The sequence below is a fragment of the Hemiscyllium ocellatum genome, chromosome 21 (genome assembly GCF_020745735.1).
Source record: "Hemiscyllium ocellatum isolate sHemOce1 chromosome 21, sHemOce1.pat.X.cur, whole genome shotgun sequence".
Lineage (NCBI taxonomy): Eukaryota > Metazoa > Chordata > Chondrichthyes > Orectolobiformes > Hemiscylliidae > Hemiscyllium > Hemiscyllium ocellatum.
The window spans coordinates 42,738,199-42,755,551 of NC_083421.1; the positions used below are offsets into that span (position 1 = coordinate 42,738,199).

The window sequence follows — 17,353 nt, forward strand, 5'->3', positions numbered from 1 at the left end:
CTGTGGATGGGGTCATTATGGCCAATTGCCTGCCCCTCTTCTGCGGATATATCAGAGTCTGGGTGTCCCTGGAGAAGGAGTGTATGGTGTCCATCAACACCCTTGAGATTTTCAGGGAAAGGAGCGCACTGCAGAGAGTGGAGTACATTATTTCCTCGTCCAACTCTACTTTGATTTGATCCCTGCCCTCCCCCTCGCTGTTTGACCACACAGCATTGCCCTTTGATGTGAAGGGCACTGCTCGTCACTGGCCACCTGATGTCTCCTTTCTTCCTGGTGATGGAAATTGAATAAAGATTTGTACATTTGTTGTCTTTCACTGTGTCTCAAAGCTGCACACACACAACATGGGTCCTGGGGAAAATATAAGCACTACTGCAGTTAGGTGGGGAGGAAGAAGAGAAAAGAAAGTATATTAAAAAAAAACAAGAGATTTAGAGTCTCATCAGTTTCGGGCACTGATTCTGTGTTGGCTGGTGCTATATTCATTGCGTTACTGTAAGTTTCTGCTTCTTTTTCAGGAGATACCCAACTCCAGAACTGGCTGCATTATTTAGCCAGTTTGTTAACTGGTATTCTTTTTTTATGGAGGACTGATTTCTAAACTGCCTGATCCACACAGTCAATGTGTTTCAGGTGTAACTCAGTTCTCATTAGGAAACTGTGTGTTTCACTGTGTTCTTCTTTTCTCTTACATTGAGAAAAGGACAATGTTGATTTTGTGGCCAGACTTAGCCCTTGGACTCTAGTTTTCTTTGTGTCTTCACTGTTTTTTGGTGTTTGAACTGAGCCCTTGTGAGAAAATACATCTGACCAGATGAGCTGTTCCTGTGGGAAGGCCTGGCCCTGGGGCTGGGCCTCTGTAAAGCCTGAACACCTGTGTGTGTGCATGCTGGGAGGTGAGCACTTGCTGCAACCTGGAGTTTGAGAGTAGACCCTGCCTTCAGACCAGACCAAACACCCCTGAGAGTTAACTGCACCTTTACAATGTACTGTGTTCCAGTGAGTGGGCCTGGTTCTAAGGATGGGCCAGGATTCTATGGAGACTGAACAGCTGTGTGCTGTGGGGTATACATTTGCTGCCTTCAGAATTGGACTCTGCCCTCGGTTGTGGACTCTGTAGTTTGGAGTGGACTCCATTTCTGACAAGGCACTTTGTATACTGGAGTGGACTCTAATCCTGACAATGGATTTCACATTTTGAAGAGAACTGAATATGGTAATGGACTCTGTACCAGAAAGGAAAGCAGGACGAGCTGTCCTAGAGGTGGTCGGAAGGTGTGTCAGGGTGGTCTGCCTTTACAGTGGCCAGAAGGTGGAAGGGCCGGGTGGTTTGCAGGGTTGCTTGGGGTGGGCGGGGGGTGGATTTTATGCACTCTTTTTTCTGTACATAAGACAAACAGTCCAATTACATGTCATTGTTACTGTTTTGTGACCGAAAGTGGGATGTGAGGTTTGTCCTCCTTCCCTGAAAACTGGTTGAACGATAGGGTTTGGGTAAAAAATATGAGGTCTGCAGATGCTGGAGATCACAGCTGAAAATGTGTTGCTGGTCAAAGCACAGCAGGCCAGGCAGCATCTCAGGAATAGAGAATTCGACGTTTCGAGCATAAGCCCTTCATCAGGAAGGATGGGTTTGGGGCCTGGCTTTGCTGCTCCTCTCCCTTGTAAAATTGCTGTTTTTTTGTATACAGTTATTAATGCTAACTGTTTTTGGTATTGTTTAATGAAATAAAAAAAATAAATAGGAGACCCCAAGCGCTTGTTCTGTGGTGCTGTGGAGTCTGGGGACCATGTATATACGGGGTGGTGTTTGCACTCCTTTTTGATTTTCTAAAGCACCTTCTTCTGTATTTGGTTGCACTTCAGTCCCGCGCTCCTGATCTTTGGGCACCCAGTACGGAGAGGGGAGGGCAGATCTGAGGACCCCCCTCATGGGTCTGGCCAAACTGACCATAAAAAGGTCCAAACAGTGGGCCGTTCGGGCTGATTGTCTGCGCCTTTTCCACAGCAACATACGAGCCCAGGAGCATGCGATGTCTACCAGCTTCCTTGAGCTGTTCAGGGAGAGGTGGGCAGCTCAGGGAGTGGAGTGTTTTATTCCCCCCTCCAACTCTATTTTAATTTAATCCCTACCATTCCTTTCACTTTTTTGATCACACAGCATTACCCTTTGGTAAGATGGACATTGCTTGTCACTGGCCACCCTGATGTTTTCCTTTCTTCCTGGTGGTGGAAACCAAATAAAGAAACAAATATAAACAGGGATTTTAGAATCACCTCAATTCAGGGGATTGACTCTGTGCTGGCTGGGCCACAGTCAGGATGTTACTGCTGCTGTTGGTTTCTGATTTTGTTTGGAGAACCAGATTCCTAAACTGGCTGGTTTACAAAGCCAGTTTTGTTAACTGGTATTTCTTTTTGAATACAAAAAGAGAAAAAATATTAACATGGAGTTTAGAATCTCCTCAGTTCAGGGGATTCACTCTGGGCTGACTGCACACAAGTAAATAAAAGGTGACTTGGTGACAGGACTCTGTGCAGTTATTTCACATTGCAATCCATTTGGTTCTATTCCAAAAGTTGAATTTTTTCACCATAACCAAAGAGAGTTTAACGTATTTAACATTATGCAAAGGGAACGAACAATTTGTGCCATTGCCTAACTACCATAAAATGACACCATAAACCAGTCACACCAGTTAAACAAGAATTGACCTATTTTCTCACATACCAGTGTTTCCCTCCTCGATCACAAACTAGTTTTAATGTGCTCCAGAATTACAAATTCAGTTCTATCCCATACCATGTTTAGTTTATCCATCTGTCCTCAAAATCAATAGATTTTGGAACTTTTAAGCAAATATGATTTCTATTATAATCTTATAATTTTGTCACGCATCAACTTAATTCAAAAAATGGATCAAGTCACAGATCCTTCCCAACGTTTCAAAAGAGTTACAATTTTCAAATGAGTACTGAATTAAAACTAAAATATCAGTTTCTCATGAATTTCAACAATATCTCATCAAAAGAGAAACCAAAACCACATATTGTATTTTTATTTCCCCTACATTTTATTAATGGAATCTTCCCATTCTATTAGATTGGACGGCCAGGCAAGTACCAGGAAAAAGTTGATGAGTCCAATACTGCCCAACCTTGGACCAGTTTCCAGGCATGTGTTGCCACAGGATTTGGTAATCCCTTCAATAGAGATGGGGAGCTGGAGAATCGACATTTCAGGCACAAGCCCTTCATCAGGATTCCTGATGAATGCCTTATGCCCAAAACGTTGATTCTCCTGCTCCTCAGATGCTGCCTGATCTGCTGTGCTTTTCCAGCACCAGACTCTCGACTCTGATCTCCAGTATCTGCAGTCCTCATTTTCTCTTCTTCAATAGAGATGGTCAATTAGTGCAAACAAAGCCACACTCAAAGGGCCATTTTTCCACACCAGGTGAATCTTACTTGCCAGAGTACGGAATCTGGTAGTGACTTGGAAATGTTGTCTCAGAGGAAAGTTGGAGCACTGTCGGAGCTGGCTACGCATGCCCCATGTCAGAAACACAGGGGTCCTCTGCCAAAGAAGTAGCCAGACCCTGTCACATCTCTGCTCCATTTGGCATTTCTCATGAGCTGGCCTCCATATTTACCTCTTGCTGGTGACCATATATTTGAGATGTGTTGGCTCAGCATCCACAGAAGTTCCCAACACTGCAGAAAAAAATCAGTTCTACACCTTCAACTAAAGGTATGCAACATAGCAGTAAATTTATGGCTGAGTGAAAAACTTGTAAGCTTCAAATTTAAAACGACCGGCTAAAGATAAAGATGTGCTATACAATACCTATAAGCATCTCACTTACTCCCCTGGCAATATAGAATAAAATACGTATTTCTGTCTCATTCAGTGAACTGGTAGGAATATATCACAGTTTATACTTGCTAGATAACATTCCAGATAACTAGTTTTGCAACTAGACTCTTGATGGCACAATAAATGCTGCCTTGACATCAAGGCCAATCATCCTCACGTACCCTTAAGTGCAACCTTTTCTTCCACATTTGGACAATGACTATCATGAGATAAGCAGCCAAGTGGGTCTGATGGTACCCAGAATCCATATTGCTGGGGGCCACAGAAGGAAGAGACAGACTGTCCACTTTGCACATTGCTGAGTATATTTGCAAATGTTTCAGCCTTTAGTAGACTCCTTCATTGTTGAGGATGGAGATGTCTGAGCATCATTCTCTCCCAGGGTGTTGTTTAATCTAACTCTACAAATCAAAAGTGGAATGACAGATCTATAGAGCTCAGATCGAACCAACTGAATGTGGGGTCATTCAGCTTTGTCTACAGCATGCTGCTAATGCATGTCTGACGTGCATTTTGTTGTTTTTAATTTCACCAGGTAAACCAATTTGGTGGTAATGCTAGTATCAGGGAATATACCAGGTCATGACTTTACTGATTGTAGTTGAACACTACTGCTGCTGTCACAAGGCACCACAGTGCCTCATGGATGATAAACTCTTCAATTACTAGATGTTTGAAGTCCATCACATTCAGCACAGTGGCAGTGCCAAACAACAAATGAAGAGTACACATGAACTGTGCAGCAGTTACCCAACAATTCAGTCACAGACAGATGCATCTACTGCAAGTAGATATATTTCATCCCCACTTGTTGTTCACTTCATCACTTGCTACAGCCAATCTAACAGCTGTGTCCTTTTAGACATAACCAATAGTAATGCTATAAACCACTCTTGGTGAAGAACGTTGAAGTCTCTCATCCAGAGCATATCTATGCCTGCATCATGCTTAAATGCTTCTTTTCAATTAGTGTTCAACTTCATGGGGTCAGAATTCAATGTTGGCAACTCTCAAAATACCTCTCTCCAGAGTGTATACTATGGTGCTACCATCTCTGGTGAAGACAGTGCTACTGTTGTTTAGGACATTATCTAGGAGCAAAAGTAGGCAATTAATCCCCTTGAGTCTGCTATACCATTCAACACAATCATGATTGATTCCACCTCAGCCTCAACTCCACTTTGCTGCTCACTCTCCATAAACCATCAATCCATCCAATTAAAATCTGCCTGTCTATCTCCACTTCAAATGTATTCAATCACCTAGCATCCACTCCACTTCGGAGTAGTGAATTCCAGAGATTCAAACCTAACAGAGAAATAATTTCTCATCCGTTTTATCCTAAAGCTAAGGCCTCTCATTCTAGATTATCCGACTAGGGGAAACATCCTTTCAAAGTCTACTTTGCCAATCCCATTTAGCATCTTACATAACTAAATGAAATTTTATTCTTCTTTACAGGCCTAAATTGCTCAAGCTCTCCAAAAGACAAACTCATCTCTGGAATCAAACTAGTGAACCTCCTCTGAACTGCCTTCAACTGCTTCTTCAAGTAAAAGGGAGAAAAATTATATATTATACTCCAGATGAAATTTGATATTGCCTTGTGCAGATGCAGCAACACTTTCTGATTTTTATATTTCATTCCTATAGTAAAAAATACAAAAAATCTTTTTACCTTCTGTTACCTGTTGCACCTGCATACTGGTTTCTGCAATTCGTGCACAAGGACACCCAGATCTCCCTGCATGAAGGACTCTGACGTTTCTCTCCATTTTAGGTAATAAATTGCCTCTGTTCTCCCAACCAAAATGGATAACTTGCCACTTATCGACATTAAACTCCATCTGTCATGTTTTGGTCCTTTCATCTAACCCATCCATATCCGAATGCAAATTTATTATTTCTTTAATGCAACTTACTTCCCAACCTATTTTAGTGTCATCTGCAAATCTTGCTGCAGTATTTCCTAATCCTTCAAAATAAAATTAATATAGGTTGTAAACGGCTGGTTCACCAACAACTCTCCCCTCCCCCCCATCTTTTTTTTCTTGCAAATATATTTTAGTTGGGAGTTATTGAACATCTCCTTAAACAACTGCCACTTTTAATCTTCCTGCCCAGCCTAGGACCAAATCTGTCCTCATGCCCATGTATTTACCTTTGTTTAACTCCAGAATGATAGTGTGGGACTCCAATTTCTCAGTCCCTAAACTGAATTTGAAACTCTAGCATGCTAATGGTCACTCTTCCCTGAAGGATTCTTTACTACAATGTCAATAATTAATCATTTCAAAACACCAAGTACCCTTAAATACTTAATTGTCAAATGTAGTCTTGCTGCAACCTTACTCAATATGGAATCCAGAAATCGTGCACTCCCTAGTTGGTTCACCACTGCACGGCCCGAAGAAATAATCTCTAATACATGCAAATTAATTCTTCCTCGAGGCCACCCTTTCCAATTTCATTAATTCATATCACTCAATTATTGCTGTATCTTTCTTACAAGCCCACAATATTTCCTGGTTTATATTACCCCACTGCGAATTATGACTGCCATTTGAGGGATGAGAGTGTGGTGCTAGAAAAGCACAGCTGGTCAGGCAGCATCCAAGGAGCTGATGAAGAGCTTATGCCCGAAATGTCGATTCTCCTGCTCCTCAGATGCTGCCTGACCTGCTCTGCTTTTCCAGCACCACACTCTCTACTCTGATCTCCAACAACTGCAGTCCTCACTTTCTCCTACCATTTGAGGATGTATAGATTATCCAAATGGACTATTTAGTTATACCCGGACTGATCCTATATGTTGATCTCCAGTGCCTATATCATTTCTCACTTTAGCACTTATTTCTTCCTTTACAAGCAAAGCTATACCACCCCATAGTCTTGCTGCAACCACAACTCAGGAGCTACCACAAAGTAATATCCATTCATCTTGATTTTCACTGTTAACTCACCAAATTTCAAATGTTTTCTTTTCCCTTCTCTTTTCTCGCCTCTTATTTTACTTACCTCTTGTTGAAGAGTTTGGTCATGGTGACGGCAAGTGAGCCCAGCGTGGATTCGTGCCTGTGGTGGTGGACGCAGCTTTGGGGTCCTGGCAGCTTCTCCATCTATGAGGCAATCCTAATACTGAGTCATAACTGCTGCAGCAGTGGCGCATTTGGGTTTCCCATGGCATCTACGTCCATCACAGATTCATGCATGTTTTTGGGCCTAGAACCAACCATCGGCAGGGTTGGCAAAGCAGCTTCATGGTGGCAGCAGACTTTACTTTTGGCTACTGCAGCACACTTCGACATCAGTGGCATCTGCATTGGTGAGGTACAGCGAAGACTCATGATGACATTTGCAGTACAGGCAAGATGGCACCAAAGCATGACACCTTTTATTCCGGGGCAGCAGGGTGGCGAAAGTGACTTCTATCTGGCCATTGGGGCTATAGCTGAGCACTTAACAAAAAGGACTGTAAAAAGTTGAACACTTCCTTTATTTTTTAAATTTTACGTTTGGTTTATTTTTCTGTTTTAAGATGGCACTGGAGAGAGGCGACACTCCACAACACTTTTCACTGTATTTTGTGACAAGATACACGTGCCAATACATAAATCAAATCAAATTTTCCCATCGAAGATTAGGGAATCGCTTGCTTGATTGGTCGGTGGGATAGCTCTCCCAATTTCTGCATTAACCACAAGATGGGCTACCCAGTTTAATTCATTTATTAGACAGTAAATGCTCAACACAATTGCCATAGCAAATCACTTAGTAACAGTTAACCACATTATGATGGATCTGGATTCATACAGGGAAAAGAAATCTGTTGTTCTTTTGAAAGGTTAAACATTTCTGTGAGGAGAAAGAAGTGCAAGTTAAAATAATTCAACTTCCCCAGAATAATTTGTTTAAAAGAGTCAGCAGTAAGTCAAGCATCACTAATTCTTCTTTGTCGATATAGCAATTTTTACTGCAGTTTCTTCACTCAGTTATTCAATATGCACTGATAACATGCACTATTAACATTATTTCTTAAACATTCCATAAATATTTCTTACACAGCATGCCAGAGGATTCATATGAAAACAAATGCCACGTGATGATTTTAGCAAAGTGCAACATATAGATAAATAAAAGGGAATCAAATATTATTTTCATACCACCCAAGGTATGCCACCTAAGGTGTCTGGAAAAGCTGCCATTGTTGGAGACTGTAATAATGACTTGATTCGTAAAAGTGGAAACAAATGAGTGTAGTGTAATCCAAGACAGGAGGAACAAAGTTTAACAACAGGAACCAAATTATAGTTTTCTTAGTTCTTACTCATTAACTTAGTGCGCAAAGCTCCTGAGTACCTCTTGGACTACTAAACAGGGTGGCTTAATTTTTGCCATACACTTTTGTGTCATTATCTATTGCCAGCAAATATACGGTGATAATTACCTTGGCAACCAATAATTGACGTTCTCAAAAAAAAATTTAAACTGAAGCTTCCGTACAACAGGTTACGAACACATGAATAATTTGAAATGGAGCATAATTATATTTTTTTTAAAATACTTAGTAGTTGGATAATTAAATTGAATAGAAGCGGTTTTAAATAATCAAACTTTCTGGTATTGAAAACTGACAGAGTAACCTTAGCAGGTTTTCAAGTATAACATTTCAAACACGATTCAAGGAGGCATTATATATCTCAAATTCCATATTAACATAGCCCAAGAGTGTACTGAATATCGCAATGAAGTACCTACCACTAGTCCAAAGACTTGTGCTTTACAGCTAATAGCTACCAGCTAAATAGCTAAAACACTATTTAATCAAGCATTAATTATGCATATATAGCTACAGACTATATATAGTTCAGCAATAACTAATTTGTGTTCATTTGTCTGTTGCACATGTAATCGATTTACAAAGCAATTATATTCTCAAACCACTTGACCATTAAAAAAAATTATATAATTCAATTGAGAGATTCAAATACTGTAATGAGCACTTAGGAAATTTTAATCCCGTGTGCACAGTTAAAAATTGTATTGACAAAACAGTGAACATTAATAATAACTACAAAACCTTTAATTATATATCTAGAAAAGATAAGTGCAAAGTATTTATTGTAATAAAGTTTAACAAAACTCCAACAGATTAACAAAGATGAAAAGCTTAATCACACATTTGATATATTTGTTAATTTTATCAGAATCCATAAGGAAGCTTCACCTTCAGGGAAGAAAAGTCAAAAAAAAAGGTACTGCAAGCAAGATTATTGTTTGGCTAAGATCAACTTTGATCAAACAGTAAGATACTTCAGAACCAACCAACAAAATAAAGCCACTGACACAAAGTAAAAAGCAAATTATAAAGATTTTCTCACTAGACCTTTCGTCACCACATTGGTTAGCATCCACAAACATTTGTCTGTTCTGTCTCATTGGTATCCGTACATTCACATTGGTGTGGATGGAATGGATTTTTAATCGTGGGATATTGGCAGCACCAGCAATGGGATAGAATAGAGCCAGATTTTTTTTGGGAGGGGGGGAAACGGTGCATGGAATTTTGCATGGCAGCTACTTCAATAACGATCCCAGAATGGGACAGGAAGGAACAGAGTATATCAACATAGAAAAGCAGGGGAAATGATGACAGCATGAGGGCCTCTTCAACCGATTTGCAAGTGCTCTTAACACCATCCAGTGATACATTACATGTCACCATCTCAGTACATATTCAACCAACTGTAAAAGGTCAAAAATCCAACCATCGGCTGAAAAACAAGGCCTAATTACAATGAAGTACTCACACCTCATCACTTAAGTCTGGAAGGAAACAAGCATGCCAGGTGATCTCAGGGACACTGTAAATGAGACCATGTTCAAGAAAGGAAATCGGTCTGACTGTGGAAATTTGAGGGTTTTCCCTGTCTGTCGAGGAAAAAGACATCACGAAAATCAGTCATTGGCAAATTGCCCTCCATTATGTCAGAAATTTTGCTACTGTCACAAGTCTAGCTCTTAGCTGTAGCCATCCCTAGAATGTGTTATTGTACAAAGACTACATCTAGTAACTAGGAATACAAAAATATACAATAGAGTTAAAAAGAGTCTTCAATCAAAACCTATTATGATCATTATTTGTTCAGATTAACCATCACACTCTCTCATAATTCACTGCATTTTGTTTCATTTCAAAGATCCTGTCTCTCTACTTTGAGCAGTTCATCAGATAAATGTTACTTCAGACCAAAGCTGACAACTACTAACTATTATTTGCACGGTTCCAGAATTCATACACCAATTACTGAAGTTCCAATTCTGTCTTCTGTTGTAATAGCCAGATTTTCTAAAAGGCACTTCCTTGGTCATTCCAGTTGTTTTTAGCCTTTCCAGTGTAGCAATACTTGCAGCTAGTTGTTGGTCCATTTCCAAATCTTACAAACATTGAATTGTCCATCCTTTCTAGCCCATTTATCGCTAAACATTTTTCTTGAATTTCATCAACTTTAGGTAACAATTCTTCTTCGATTGAATAAAAGTGAAGCTAATTTTTCATACACATACAACACATATGCAATTCTTAACTAACAATGTGTTCAGAAGCATTATGACACATAATGGATGAGGATAGATATTGGAGGTTCTAGTCAAGAATACAAAAGAATCATATTAGATAGACAAATGGGATTGATTGAATCTCTTAAAGAGTGTAACAGTGTAGGGGCATTCGTAAAAAGAAAACCAGGAAGACAAAAGAGGGGATATGAGATAGCCTTGGCAGATAAGGTTAAAGTTAATCCAAAAGAGTTCTACAAATACATTAAGTGGAAGGGAGAAACTAGAGAGAGATTAGGACCCTTTGAAGATCAACGAGGTTGTCTTTGTGTTGAACCTAAGGAGATAGGAGTGATATTAATGAATGTTGTGCACCAGTTTTAACTGTTGAGGAGAAAGTGGAGGTTAGAGACCTCAAGGAAATACAAATCGTTCTGTTATAATGTACGTTTCCTCAAAGCACATTCATTGTAACGCAACCGACAAATTGAGGATGCTGTTTCTACAGTGTAAACCAATAACCTGGTATTGGCTGTACTGTGATTACAGTGCCAATGATTTAAGCGCAGTTTCTAAAGTGCCATAGCAAAAGAATGCAACCATGTTATCGAAGAACTAACTGCAAACATTGATGTTTTGAAAATAATTCACATAGAAGAGGAAGTGCTGGAGATCTTAGGAAACATAGAAGGAAGATAAATCCTCAGGACCTGATGATGTGTATCCCCGGATGTTGTGGGAAGTCAGGTAGGAAACTGCGAGGCCCGTAGCAGAAATATTTGTATCATCATCTGTAAACATGGGTGAAGTACTAGAAGATGGCTAATGTTGTACCATTGTTTAAGAGAGGATGAAAGGAGAAGCATGGAAACTATAGACTTGTGAATCTAACATTTTGTTGGAGGCAATTCTGAATGATAGGATTTTCATGCATTTGGAGAGGCAAGGACTGAGTAGGGATGGTCAGCATGGTTTTGTGCATGGAAAATCATGTCTCAACTTGACAATTTTTAAATGAAGTATCCAAAAAAAAGAGTGATGACAACACTTAAATTATGATTACAAAGAAATCTCAATTAATTGGATCAAAGGACTGAGGAGTGCTAGAGGAAGAGTAATTTGGATGAATGTGAGGTATTGCATTTGGTTGAGTCTTATATAAATTAATGGTAGGGGTCCGGGCAGTGCTGTAGAACACAGAGACCTATAGACCATAATCCTTTGCAACTTGAGTCACAAGTAGACAAAGGTGGTTAAGAGGAGTAGTTAGTATGCTTGCCTTCATTGCTCAGACCACTGAGTATATGATTTGGGATGTCATGGTAAGGTTGTACAGCATGTTGGTGAGGCCTCTTCTGGAGTACTGTGTGAAGTTCTGCCCATCCTGTTATAGGAAGGATACTTTTAAATGAAGAGGGTTCAAAAAGGATTTAACAAGATGAATGGAGGGTTTGAGATACAAAAGTAGACTGGAAAGGCTGTAACGTTTTTGCACCAGAGCATAGGAGGTTAACGGGTGACTGTAAGTGGTTGAAAAAAATCATGAGGTGCAGATATATGATGAATGATCAGGGTCTTTTTCCTAGAATGGGGTAGTTCAAAATCGGGGCATATTTTTAAGGTGGAGGAGAGATTTAAAAAGGACATGAAGGGCAACATTTTTTTAAAACTCAGAGTGGTTCTCAGTATGTGGAATCAGCTGCCAGAGAAAGTAGTGGATCTGGGTAGAGTTACATTTAAAAGACGTTTGGATAAGTTCAAGAATAGGAAAGATTTGGAGGGATATGGTCCAAGCATAGGCAGGTAGGACTAGTTAGAGATCGTGTTCGGTTTGGGCCAGTCAGACCAAATAATCGGTTTCCATGCTGTGTGACTCTATCCCCTTCACAACTGGTGAGATTTGAACCAAGTCTTTTTGCCCAAAAAGATAGAACACTACCACTTAGAGTCATAGAGATGTACAGCATGGAAACACACCCTTTGGTCCAATCCATCCATGCCGACCAAATATCCCACCTGCCAGCATCTGGCCCATACCCTCCAAACCCTTCCTATTCATATATCCATCCAAATGCTTTTTAAATGTTGCAATTGTACCAGCCTTCACCACTTCCTCTGGCGGTTCATTCCATACATACACCACCCTCTGTGTGAAAAAGTTGCCCCTTGGGTCTCTTTCATATTTTTCCCCTCTCATTCTAAACCTCTTGTTCTGGACTCCGCAATCCCAGGGAAAAGACTTTACCTATTTACCCTGTCCATGCCCCTCATAATTTTGTAAACCTCTAAGGTCATCCCTCAGCCTCCAACACTCCAGGGAAAACAGCCCCAGCCTTTTCAGCCTCTCCCTGCAGCTCAAATTCTACAACCCAGGCAACATCCTTGTAACTCTTTTCTGAACCCTTTCAGGTTTCACAACATCTTTCCGATAGGAAGGAGACCAGAATTGCACGCAATATTCCAACAGTGGCTTTACCAATGTTCTGTACAGCCGCAACATGACTTCCCAACTCCTGTACTCAATATTCTGACCAATAAACAAAAGCATAGCCACTGATTAAAAGAGAATAAAGTTCATCCTCAATTAATGCCCAAAAATAAATTGCATAAAATATAAAGTATCCAGACCGGATGTGCAAAAGATTAATGAAAATCTTTTCAAAATGCAGAGGAACTCATGTTAATGAGGAAGAGAGTTGGGAATCTATGTAATGAATCATAAAGCTACTGCTGGAACACAAAGGTAATTTGAAACAATTAATGGAACATTGTACAACACAACAGTCGTAGCCTAGACTGTGGTGCTGGAAAAGCACAGCAGGTCAGGCAACATCCAGGTAGCAGGAGAATTGACATTTCTGGCATAAGCCCTTCATCAGGAATCTGAGCCTTGGTTGGAAACCATTTGAGCTACTGAATCAATCTTACATTAACAGTAACTATGATTTAAAACACTACAACTCCAATTGCAACCCGGAAATGTGACAAGAACAATAGTGCATAAACACTCAATTCATAATGCAGCAGCTTGCCCATGTGCAACTGTTCCTGACAGCGGAGGGAGTATTAAATTTTCCCTCTATCCAAATTACTGTAGGTCACCTGGTTTTGTGCAGCTACCTATTACATCCTCTAGTGTTAGGGCTGAGTTTTTTTTAAATTCATCATGGCATGTAGGTGTTGCTGCTGGGCCAGCATTTATTGCTCATCCCTCGTAGACCTTGAGAACATGATGGTGAGCAGTCTTCTTGAACCTCTGAAGTCCATTTGGTCTTAAGTATACTAACAATGCCTTCAGGGAAGGAGTTCCACAGTGAATTGACAATGACAACATTTCCAAGTCAGGATATTCAGCAGCTTGGAAGGAAACTAGTGTCTCCACGCTACTTGTCGTTCTCAAAAGTAATATGTATAGGTTTGGAAGACACCAAGGAGCCTTGATGAATTTTCACAGTGTATCTTGTAGATGGTACATTGCAGCTACTCATGATGTTGATGATGGAGGAAGTGAATATTTGATGATGTGGTGCCAATCAATCAAATTGCTTTGCTTTGTCTTGGATAGTGTCATGCTTGAGTATTGTTGAGATTGGCTTTCAATCAGGCAAGTGGAGAAGATTCATACACCTGACTTCTAGATGGCGAACAGACAGACGGAAGTTAGGTGATGAGTTATCAGTTACAGGATTCCCACTCTTGAAACTCCTCTTATGCCCATATTTATAGCACTAATCCAGTTCAGTTTCTGGTCAATGGTAACCCCAAAGAATGTTGATAGTGAAGACTCAGCAATGGTAATATCACTGAATGTCCTGGGGCAATAGTTAAATGAGATGGTCATTTACGTGAGATGGTCATTGAATGGCACTGCTGTGGAGCAAATGATAAATGCCTTTCATTAGCCCAAGCTGGGCTATTGTCCAGGTCTTGCTGCATTTGTGTACGGACTGTTTCAGTATCTGAGGAGCTGCAATGTTGTACTATTGAAGCCATATTTCTACCTTATCTTCAGAGGGGTCACACCCACATAGTAGAATGTCATTTAACTTGTCAAAATGAATTATGAACCAGACCATGAAAACAAACAAAACAAAACACACACTGTTTATGTAGGGTGTTCGAAGTTCAGATAGCTCAGCTTTGAGAAAAAAACACTTAAAGACCCTTAATTTCAATCCCGGAGCATTGCTTCAAATCCTATATGGGTTGTATATAAAATACTTCTGTTGAATTTTACCAAATGGTATTGCATAGTTTCAGCTAATTGAAAGTAGGGAGTTTCACTTAATGAAATTTCCTGATTCCATACCTTCATAAGTCACTAAATCATCAAAAAGCTTTTATTACTTTATATTCCCTTTGTAAAACATGTTAGATAAGGTAGATTCAAAATCTTGCATTTGGTAAAAGGCTACACGGTACTATTAGTCTGTGCCAAGACAACTTATTCATCTTAATGCAGCATCTGACTCAGACACTGCACAAGCATAGGAAACACTCCCTTAAATGTTGCTCCACAAGTACGTGCAGCCAATTCAAGATGATTTAGATTTAGTTCTTCTTGAAGCTCCATTTGCTCTTTGAGGTCTTTAAGTTTCTTGAAATTTTACTTAGTCTTTCCATCTGGCCTTTCTCAAGATGTCTTGAGCATGTGCAACACAGATTCAGCAGAAATTATACAAAATGACTGTAATTTTGGCTCGTATTCCCTTGAATTTGAAGATCAAACCATGATCTGAGATCTTTAATGATGGAAGGATATGATAGTGTAGATTTCTGACAGAGAAACCTAGAACAAGTGGGCCTAACCTCCCGATCGGAGCTGTACATTTTATGAGTGAAATTAGGAAGCATTTTTATCCCAACTAGTGTTAAATCAAAATCCGAGCATTCAGTGAAGTCCCTGTCAAAATACACACCAACTGAAACCATCATTCTGGATTAGCTGGTGTACATTTCTTTTCAGGAACTCTAAAGAAATAGAAGTGTAAAGATTGGTGCCAGTTCTATCCCTCATCTTTGTATACCCCTTTAAAGTAACCCACCTTCTGCCTAACACTATTAGATACAAAGGTATCTAAGATACTCCATCCCCTCAACACACACATTTTGTTTTATTTATCCAGTAGTAGTGAAAAGCAGAGGCTCCAAAATGTCTTCCGAGGGAGTAGCTGTTATCACATCCTTCTAAGAATGTTTCTTTTATCATTAGTTTGTCATCTACCTCCCAGTTTCTGACCCAAGCCACCTCCCTGGCACTTTAAAGACAATATTCAGCATTATATGCTAGATTTCTGATGACACAAAGACAGGTAGGAAAGTTAACTGTGAGGACACAGAAAAGTCTATATAGAGATTCGCAGGTTAAACATGGGTGAAAAATGACAAGATTATAAAAGTGGGAAAATGTGAACTTGTACACTTTGGCAGGCAGAACAGCAAATCATTTCAGTACTTAAATGGAGAAAGAATGCAAAACTTTGCAGTGAGGAAGATCTGGATGACCTGTGATGAATCACAATAACTTAGTATGCAGGTACAGCAAATGATGAGGAAAGCAAATGCATTGTTGCTATTTATTGCAAGGGAATGGAATATAAATATCAGAACATTTTGCCAGTATTGCGTGCGCTGGGAGATCCAGAGGTACTGCACACAAATTTTACATCCTTGCTCAACTAAGGAGACAAGAAGAATTAGAAGCAGCTCAGGGAATGTTCACGAGTAATTAATGGAACGACAGGACTGTCACGTGGAAACAGTTGGACTCGGTGAAGTTTAAAAGAATGAGAAATTATCTTATTGAGACACAAATCAGAGTGAATTTGTTGGGATAAAATGATAAAATGTATTTCCCATTGTGGAAGAAACTAATTTTTAAATCCTAATTCTAAAGAGTCTCCCATTTACGACAGAAAAAGGGAATTTCTTTTCCTCAGGGTCACTAATCTGTGGAATTTGCTTCCCCAGAGAACTGTGGGGCATAGGAATATTGGATATTTTTAGAACTGGAGTTAAATATAATCTTGATTGATAAGGAAGTCAAAGGCTCTTGGAGGTGGACAGGAAAGTACAGTGGAGACCAGAATTCAAATCAATCAAACACCATCTTACCAAATGGTGGGCAGGTTCAAGGGCTGAATGGATCATTCCTGATAAAAGGCTTCTGCCCGAAACCTCAGGTTTCCTGCTCCTCGCATACTGCCTGATCTGCTGTGCTTTTGCAGCACCACTCTAATCTCCAGCATCTGCAGTAACCACCTCTGCCTCAAGGGTTGAATGACCCACTCCTGCTCCTAATTTGTAGGTCTTTATGTTCATGTCATGACCTCATTTAACTCACCACTGGAAAGGTAATTAGGGATGGGCAACAAATACTAGTCTTGCCAGGGACTTACACATCCCATGAGCAAATAATTAATCAAATTATTGGAAATTAACATGAACCCCAAACACTAGCAAAATCAAAAGAGCAATAAAGTAGCTTGATAACATTCACCATATAATTAATGCTTGCAGATTATTAATCAGACATTATATAAAAAAGTAATTTATAAACTCTTGCATGCTCATGGTCAGTTTCAGCCAAGCCCTTAACATCCCACAATTGTGGAAGACTCCGCAGCTCCCCTCCCACTTTATTTCATCTCCAAAACCAAACTAAGTAGTACTTGTTCTGAATCCCCTCCCCTACCACAGCAGACCCTCACCCAAACCCTCAGTTCTGACCACAGAGGCTCAGCTATCCAACAGCTTTATAGCAACACAATCTCCTGGGGGCTCCACAAGCCACTTCATGACCAATTACATTACAAGTGAAATCCAGCACTGATTCACTACAACCAGGTAAGAGTCTGTTATATTACTTCTTCCTTTCTCTCCACCAGATGAAAACTGCAGCTAAAAACTTCAGCC

At 40.0% G+C, this 17,353-nt stretch overlaps 1 protein-coding gene across 10 annotated transcripts in view; it reads right to left on the reverse strand.

Annotated features, from left to right (window-relative positions):
* strbp (spermatid perinuclear RNA binding protein) overlaps positions 1-17,353 on the reverse strand; it is a 159,250-nt gene that overhangs the window by 125,853 nt on the left and 16,044 nt on the right. Inside the window, exon 1 of one of the 10 annotated variants that reach the window (XM_060841392.1) lies at positions 9,693-9,713. The exons of the other annotated variants lie outside the window; for them this stretch is intronic. The gene's annotated coding sequence lies outside the window, so the exon portion shown is untranslated. Of the gene's footprint in view, positions 1-9,692; positions 9,714-17,353 lie in introns of those variants that run through there. 10 annotated transcript variants of the gene reach the window in all.